Here is a 9,477-nt window from a genome sequence, read left to right on the forward strand (position 1 = left end):
CAATACAAAATTTAAATGATTTTTTTAATGTGAAAGAAAAAAATCCATGGACCTAAAATGTTGATCCACATTGTGTATCGTGTTTACTCTCCAGATAGCACCACTATACATATGCAGTGTGAAAATGCCCATTTCCTCCACATTTGCCCAAACTCAGTGAAAAGGGAAGGTTTTTCAGTGGTTCTAAAGTGCACATTGTGAACAAAGTTGGGCACTTTTCATATTTTTATTATCCATTTGCATTTATGTTTTTGCAAACGAATCATTTGCATTTTCACAATTGGGTCCTTTGGTCTCTTTTTTTTCCCCTTTATTTCTTGCATGAGTGCTGTTTGTTTATTTTTAATTGAGGTATGGTTGATTTACCACCCTGTGTTAGTTTCAGGTATATAGCAAAGTGGTTCAAATATAGTCATGTTTTATATATATATATAAAATGTCTATTCTTTTTCAAATTCTTTTCCCTTATAGGTTTTACAAAATATAGAGCTCCCTGTGCCATAGGGAACTGTTCCCTGTCCTTGTTAATTATCTATTTTATACACAATATTATATATATATATTCATTCCAAACTCCTAATTTATCCCTCCCCCTTCCTTAACTGCTTTTCTAAATGAAAGCAAATTTTGTGTTTAAGGGATTACAAATATTTCCCCAGTTTGTCTTTGTGATATTTTTTTGTGTGTTGCTGTTGTACTGAGAAGTTTCATTTTCACGTGGTCCGAGTTATCCATTTCCCCCCCAGGTCTTTGGTGTTAACCAATGGTAAGAAAATCCTCGCCCACACCAAGAGAGAAGAGAGAGAAAGAGGGGTGAGGGGAGGGAGAGAGCTGCCTGTATACACAAACACCCACATGTTCTCCCCACAGCAAGATTTCTGTATTTCTATCTCTCATCTTCACCCTCCTTTGCTTGGCCTGCCTGGGGTTTTCCAGTTCACCGCCCCATTTAAGGCTCTTCCTCTGGGTCCCCGCGGGTCCAGGTGGGGCGCGTGGACCGTCCTCGCCTGGGACCGCCTCCTGGGCTCCCAGACCCCGAAGGCTTCTTTACTTCCCTCGCAGCCCCAGGCCATCGTTTTCCAGGCGCGCGGCCGAGGTAGACTTGCTGTTCCCCTCCGCTGGCACCACCGGCTGACCGGCTTCATCGGTGGCCCGCAGCGCGCTGATTCCGAGCATCCGTGCCAATCCCGGAAGCACGTGGCCGAAGGAACTGTTTCCTAGGGTACTTCGGTCCTGAATGCGGAGGCGGAAGAAAGGGCTGAGGGTACCGCTGAACCGTGCCGCAGTCTCTCCGGCCGCGGCCAGTCAGCGGGGAAATCCCAGCCAGGCAGGGATTTCCCTTTCCCTACAGTTTGCAGGCAGAACATAAACAGCTTAGAACAAAAGCGCCTTTGGTCCATCGCACGTTTCTGCTTCTCATTATAAACGGTGACTAGGTGAATATGTATTTTGGTTTTTCTAGTTCAGTCTGCGCGAGTTTGTTTAGCATGGGTTCGCCTCCTTAATCCTCAGCCGAGTCCTGTTCAGACAAACAGCATCATTACCTAACAGTGAGAAAGATTTCCCTTTGACATGTCCTTTCAGTCTTTATAAGTAGCTGAAGAGTAAGTTTCAGTTTAATATGGATTTCAGTTTTGTTTTATTGTAGTAAAATGGATATATATAACATAAAATCTACCATTGAAATCATTTTAAGTGTATAATTCAGTGGTATTACATGCATTCCTCATGTTGTGTAACCATCACCCTATTTCCAGAACTTTTGTCATCGTCCCAAAAAGCTATCCATTAAGCAATAACCCCCACACTTCTCTTTCTCCCTGCTCCTAGTAAACTCTATTCTACTTTCTGTCTCTTTGCTTATTGTATTTTCCTATATATTTATTTTTACTTATTTATTTGGTGGCACTGGGTCTTGGTTGCAGCTTGCGGGATCGAGTTCCCCATCCAGGGATCAAACCTGAGCCCCCTGCGTTGGGAATACGGTATCATAGCCGCTGGACCACCAGAAAAGTCAGTGGACTTGCCTACTTGGGATACCTCTTCAGAGTGGAATCATACAACATTTGTCCTTCTGTGACTGGCTTCAATCAACATATTTTTAAGATTACATGTTGTTATATGCATCAAAAATTCAACCTTTTATGGCTGAATAATATTCCATTGTATGTATATGCTATGTTTGCTTATCTATTCATTGGCTAGATCATTGCCGTCTATTGTAATGCTCAAAATTTTCCAAGCCAGGCTTCAACAATACATGAACCGTGAACTTACAGATGTTCAAGCTGGATTTAGAAAAGGCAGAGGAACCAGAGATCAAATTGCCAACATCCGCTGGATCATGGAAAAAGCAAGAGAGTTCCAGAAAAACATCTATTTCTGCTTTATTGACTATGCCAAAGCCTTAGACTGTGTGGATCACAATAAACTGTGGAAAATTCTGAAAGAGATGGAAATACCAGACCACCTGATCTGCCTTTTGAGAAATCTATATGCAGGTCAGGAAGCAACAGTTAGAACTGGACATGGAACAACAGACTGGTTCCAAATAGGAAAAGGAGTACGTCAAGGCTGTATATTGTCACCCTGCTTATTTAACTTTTATACAGAGTACATCATGAGAAACACTGGACTGGAAGAAGCACAAGCTGGAATCAAGATTGCCGGGAGAAATATCAATAACCTCAGATATGCAGATGACACCACCCTTATGGCAGAAAGTGAAGAAGAACTAAAGAGCCTCTTGGTGAAAGTAAAAGAGGAGAGTTAAAAAGTTGGCTTAAAGCTCAACATTCAGAAAACGAAGATCATGGCATCCGGTCCCATCACTTCCTGGGAAATAGATGGGGAAACAGTGGCAGACTTTATTTTTCTGGGCTCCAAAATCACTGCAGATGGTGATTGCAGCCATGAAATTAAAAGACGCTTACTCCTTGGAAGAAAAATTATGACCAACCTAGATAGCATATTAAAAAGCAGAGACATTACTTTGCCAACAAAGGTTCATCTAGTCAAGGCTATGGTCTTTCCAGTAGTCATGTACGGATGTGAGGGTTGGACTATAAAGAAAGCTGAATGCTGAAGAATTGATGCTTTTGAACTGTGGTGTTGGAGAAGACTCTTGAGAGTCCCTTGGACTGCAAGGAGATGCAAACAGTCCATCCTAAAGGAGATCAGTCCTGAGTGTTCATTGGAAGGACTGATGTTGAAGATGTAACTCCAAAACTTTGGCCACCTGATGGGAAGAGCTAACTCATTTGAAAAGACCCTGATGCTGGGAAAGATTGAAGGTGGAAGGAGAAGGGGATGGCAGAGGATGAGATGGTTGAATGGCATCACCAACTCAATGGACATGGGTAAGCTTCAGGAGTTGGTGATAGATAGGGAGGACTGGCGTGCTGCAGTCCATGGGGTTGCAAAGAGTTGGACACGGCTGAGAGACTGAACTGAACTGAACTGAACTGATTGGCTATGGGCTGCAGTCCATGGGGTTACATGACTGAGCATGCGTGCATGAGGGTGGAGGGAGATGGGTTGGTAGCAATAAACTGGTAGAACTAAAAAAAACAATAATAATGCTGCTATGGACATTCATGTGCAAGTATCTGTTTGAGTCCTTGTTTTCATTGTTTTTTAGATATAGACCTACAAGAGGAATTGTCCAGTCATATGGTAATTCTGTGTTTAAGTTTATGAGGAATCATCAAACTGTTTTCCACAGGGACTGCCCTGTTTTACATTCCCACTTAACAGTAATCGGAGGGTTCCAATTTCTCCACATCCACGCTACCACTTGCAATTTTCTTTTTTTATTAGTGTGTGTCTGTGCTTGCCAGCTTTTAATATGAGTTATACTAGTGGGTGTGGGGGCTTCTCAGGTGGCACAGTGGTAAAGAATCTGCCAAGCAGGAGACGTGGGTTCAATCCCTGGGTTGGGAAGATCCCCTGGAGGAGGAAATGGCAACCCTCTCCAGTATTCTTGCCTGGGAAATCCTATGGACGGAGGAGCCTGGCAGGGTCCAGTCCGGTCCGTGGGATCACAAACAGTTGGACACGACTTAGCAACTAAACAATGACAAACAAATACACTGAGTCACCACCACCACCGGTGATCATAAAGTGGTATCTCATTGTGCTTGTTTAGACTTGTATTTCCCTAATGATGAATGAAGTTGTGCATCTTTTTAAGTGCTTTTTGGCCATTTTTAAATCACTGGAGAAATTGAGTCCTTGGTGGAGTTTTTAAAAATTATTTATTTATTTTTAGCTGTGCTGGGTCTTCACTGCTGCTTGGGGCTTTCTCTGGTTGTGGTGAATGGGGGCTATTCTTCACTGCAACACCCAGGCTTCTCATTGTGTGGCTCCTCTTGTTGCAGAGCCCGGGCTCTAGACTCTTGGGCTTCAGTAGTTGCAGCACATGGGCTCAGCCGTGGTGTAGGGCTTGGTTGCTCCATGGCCTGTGGGATCTTCCTGGACTAGGGATTAAACCTGTGTCCCCTGCATTGGCAGGCAGATTCTTATCCACCATACCAACAGGGAAGTCCAGGCCATTTTTCAATTAGGTTGTCTGTTTTGTCCTTGAGGTGTAGTAGTAGTTCTTTATATATTCTGGATATCAGTCTCTCATCAGATTTATTTATTGCAAGTATTTTCTCCCATTCTATGCGTTGTCTCTTCACTCTTTTTTTTTTTTTAAGTTTTTATTGGGATATAGTTGATTTACAATGTCGTGTTAGTTTCAAGTGCACAGCAGAGTGAATCAGTTACACATATATTAACTCCTTTTTAGATTCTTTTCTCATACAGGTCATTACACTGTATTGAGCAGAGTTCCTTGTGCTGTACAGCAAGTTTTTAATAGTTATCTATTTTATATTGGTTTGGTCAAAAGTTCGTTCAAGGTCCATAACATCTTACTGGAAAACCAAAACGAACTTTCTGGCCAGCACAATATGTAGTAGTGTGTATATTCCACTCCCAACCTCCCAACTTTGATTCCTTTGCCCTCTTCAGTAATGAAATAACATGTACTTTGATGCACAAAATTTTAATTTTGATGAAGTCTAATTCACCTGCTTATTTACTCGCCAGTGCTTTGGGTATCATCTTTAAGAAACCATTGCTAAATCTCAGGCCTTGAAGATATTCCCCTGTGTTTTCTTGGAACAGTTGCATAGTTTTAGCTCTTACATTTAGGTCTGATCCATTTCGAGTTAATTTTTGTATGTGGTTCAGGGTGGAGGTCTAATTTCATTCTTATGCATATGAATATTTAGTTTCCAGTTTCCCAGCACCATTTGTCAAAAAGACTGTCCTTTCCCTATGGAATGGCCTTGGGCTTATTTCTAGGCTTTCTCCGCTGTTCTGTTCCACTGGTCTAAATGTCTGTCCTGCCATTATCACTGCTATGATTACTGTAGCTTTGTAATAAATTTTGAAACTGCGAAGTGTGCATCCTTCAACTTTTCTTTGTTGACCAGTTTCTGATTTCAAGAGAAAAGCCGAAACCGTAAGTAAATAAAAATCATAAAAAATAAGTAAATGGAATCATGACGTGTACATACTGTTTTGTATTCTTTTCCTCCCTCAATATTGTGAGATTCATCCACGTTGTTCTAAGTAGCAATTCTTTGTTTCATCATAGCTTAATGATAGGTGTTTTTTGCTTGTTTGTTTTGCTTTTCTGGCCATGCCTCATGGCACTTGGGATCTTAGTTCCCTGACCTGGGATCGAACTGGTGCCCCCTGCAGTGGGAGCTCGGAGTCTTAACCCCTGGACCACCAGGGAAGTCCAAATAGGTTTAATTCTTGTAAAAACATAAAGCAAAATATTGGTACTAATTTCTGAATTGCCTTTTTCTGGGTGGGACCATGTATTAATAGTAAAACAGCACAGTTTTTTCTGTTTCACCAATGAATTGGAAAGCAAGAGAAAACAAGTAACACTCAGCCCCAAATTAAAGGTTAACTTTGTTTTCAAGTAAAGTGAAATGATCTCTGAGCTATTTCCTGACATATTGCAGACAGACATAGGAAATGAAAGATATTTTTTTCTTTAGAACTCAGACTAAGAAAGTCCACTCTCTCAAAACCAAGTTTCAGCAAATGAAACGGACAAAAACTTATTCATAACAAATATCTGCACATTTACTATATTTCAATGTTGTTCAAGGCCCCAGAAAAGCCCTTAAATGTATGAACTGATAGGAAAAGTCATATTTGGCCCTTTTCATGTGTGATGGCCACATATTCCAAATTCAGATTCTAGCAAAAATGCAAACAGTGCCGGCATAAACCTAGTTAATAAACCAACCAGATTTTTTTCTAATACAATACAAAACACAGCTGTGACTATAAGCCTACTAAAGAACTGCAAATCCATTAGCCCAAGCAATCCCTCAGATCCATAGCTGGCTGCATTTGAGAGGGAGTGTGCAAAGGAAGGTTCTCTGGTTTAGGTTCCTCCAGGGTGGGGGGTGGGAGAGTCCGGAAGGAACGGGGCACGTGCTGTATATATAGATACATGCTGGCGCAGAAAGCAAAAGGGGGAAAGGTAGCTTGTACTCATTCATTCATTCACTCACTCACTCGTTCAGTGTTACTATCCAGTATACATTTCCACTCTTCGTGAACTTTTCTCCTCTATGACCTTCATTTTTTTAAAATGCCTATTTATTCATTTTTGGCTGCATCAGGTCTTAATTGTGGCATATAGGATCTTTGATGTTCCATTGTGGCGTGTGGGCTTAGTTGGCCTGAGGCACGTGGGATCTAAGTTTCCTGACTAGGAATTGAACTGGTGTCCCCTGCGTTGGAAGGCAGATTGTTAACCACTGGACCACCAGGTAAGTCCCTCTATGAACTTCATTTATTGTCCCACCCTCTGCGCTTCCCTGGTGTCTCAAAATCCGCCTGTGATGCAGGAGACCTGGGTTCAATCCCTGGGTTGGTAAGATTCCCTGGAGAAGGGCATGGCAACCCACTCCAGTATACTTGCCTGAGAAATCCCCATGAACAGTGGAACCTGGTGGGCTATAGTCCATATGGTCGCACAGAGTCAGACATGACTGAGCGACTAAGCACAGCTGGGTTTAAGACAACAATGCCTCAGCACACAGGAGGCCTTTGGTGTTTGTTGACTGACTGAATGAAGGTAAAGCTCAGGCTCTGAAACCTTAGACTTAACTCCACCACATCTTGCCTCTGAGATATTCAGCATCCTTGCCTAAACTCTCTGAGCTACATGTCCTTATCTGCATGTTGGGGAGAACACCATCTATTTCTTAGGGAGACTGTGAGAACTTATTTAGGTCTGCCATATTGCCTGTATCTTTGCGACCCCATGGACTGTTGCCCACCAGGCTCCTCTGTCCATGGAAGTTTCCAGGCAAGAATACTGGAGTGGGTTGCCATTTCCTACTCCAGGGAAACTTTCTAACCCAGGGATCGAAACCGAGTCTCTTGTGTCCCCTGCAGTGGCGGGCAGATTCTTTACCACTGTGCCACCTGGGAAGTCCACCATATTGACTAACAGGCATTCAAGAGAATATGCTTGAATGCTTTGGAGGATGCAGGGAGAAATATGGGCCTGTCCTCTGGGAGTCTACAGACTGGTGGGAGCACAGAGTCATAAAGAGATCATCACACAGTATGACTAATGCACTGTCAGGAGGCCCAGAAGAGGTAGGGAAGGGACCCTTGAGTCAGGCTTTGAAGGACGCATGGAAGTTTCTAGCAAAGAAGATGGAGGGTGGAGGATATTAAAGGCAATGTGAAAGTGTTAGTTGCTTAGTTGTGTCCAACTCTTTGCAACCCCCTGAACTGTAGCCCGCCAGGCTTCTCTGTCCCCAGGATTCTCTAGGCAAGAATTCTGGAGTGGGTTGCCATGTCCTTCTCCAGGGGATCTCCCCGACCCAGGGATTGAACCCAGGTTTCCCAAATTGCAGGCGGATTCTTTACCACTGAGCCACCTGGGAAGACAAAGAGAAGAGCATGTCAAAGGTACCGAAGTGTCAAGGTGCACAGTTCGCAGAGGGGTCGGCAAACAGTCAGTGCCAGCCGGGACTTGGGGCCAGGAACAGACCAGGCTGCAGAGGGACTCACAGCTGATGACAATGGGCCTTCTGTGCCGCCTAAGAAGTGTGTGCTGGACATGCTCGTCAGGATGCCTGTCATTCCAGCTGCTATTTCCAGGCAAAATTGTGCCACCCACTCAGGAAAGCCGGACTAAGCCGCTTTAAACGAACAACAAAACCTTCATTCAAGTATTTTATTTACATGGAATAAAATGATTCCTTTTTGTGTGTTTAGTTAAAGGAGTTTTGACAAATGTGTTTACCCTTGCAACCCCCCGCCACCATCAACATACAGCACCTTTCTATCACCCTAAAAAAGTCCCCTCCCGTCCCTCTGCATGCATTGATCCTCTCCCCCAAACTCCAGGCCCGGCCTCACCTGATCTGCTTTCTGTCACTAATGTGCCTTTTCCAGAATTTCATAGAAATTTATATTTATTTTTATCGCGACAGTGGGATCTAGTTCCCTGACCAGGGCTCGAACCTCGGGACCCTTGCATTGGGAGCACGGAGTCTTAGCCACTGGACCACTAGGGAAGTCCCTGCTATGCAGTTTTTGTGTCAGACTTATTCCCTTCACTCAGTCGTTTTGGAGATGAATTCACGCTACTGTAGGTATTAGTAATCCGTTCCTCTTTACTGCTGGATACTAATCCTTTGTACAAATGTACCACTCACTGTTCATCCATGATGAACCTTTGGATGGTCTCCAGTTTGGGGTTATTATGGACAAAGCTGGATGTTCCTGTGTAATCCTTTGTGTGGACATATTTTCACTTTTCTTGGATTAATAGCTGGAGGTAGAACTGTTGGGTGTTAAGGAAAATGTGTGTTTAACTTTTAAGAAGCTGCAGAACTGTGAGAGAAGAGGAAGGAAGTGGGGGGTGGGAGGGAGAGGGGCAGAGAGATAAGAGAGAGGAGAAAGGGACTTTTCTGGTGGCCCAGGGGTTAAGACTCGGCAGGGCACGTGGGTTCGATCCCTGGTCGGGGAACAAAAAAGAAAAAAAGAGGGAGAAAGAGTGAGCTTCTCTCAGGCCAGAGGGGGAGTTAAGTCAGAATGCAAGGGGATCATTTGAGGGAGGGAGACTCCTGCAGGGCGGCCCCACAGCACTCACTCACGCACGCTCATCTGTGTCCCAGCCGCACCATCGTGGCCGCAGCGTCCCAAGGAAGCCAGGCCTCCTCCCAGTCCATAAAACCACACGGAATATTACATGGAACCCTAGGCGCCCCCATGGAAAAGCCCCGGGCAGGTGCAGCCAGGAGTCCCTGGAAGCCGGGGGCAAGTGCAGATTGGGGGCGGAGCCCGTCTTGAGCACCGGGATCAAAGCCTCGGGAAGCAGAGGGAGGTGGGCTGCCTGGAGAGGCAGCGCCCACTCGGCCTTGGTGAGGCCCTGGG

The 9,477-nt window shown here is 44.2% G+C and overlaps 1 long non-coding RNA gene across 1 annotated transcript; it reads left to right on the top strand.

The window, feature by feature from the left end:
- Positions 1-770: 770 nt before the first annotated feature.
- On the top strand, positions 771-8,467 carry LOC132343869 (uncharacterized). Its single transcript, XR_009492869.1, has 3 exons — positions 771-1,436; positions 6,699-6,848; positions 7,950-8,467. It is a non-coding gene; the product is annotated as an uncharacterized lncRNA (long non-coding RNA).
- The last annotated feature ends 1,010 nt before the right edge of the window (positions 8,468-9,477 follow it).

This window comes from Bos taurus, chromosome 25 (genome assembly GCF_002263795.3).
Source record: "Bos taurus isolate L1 Dominette 01449 registration number 42190680 breed Hereford chromosome 25, ARS-UCD2.0, whole genome shotgun sequence".
Lineage (NCBI taxonomy): Eukaryota > Metazoa > Chordata > Mammalia > Artiodactyla > Bovidae > Bos > Bos taurus.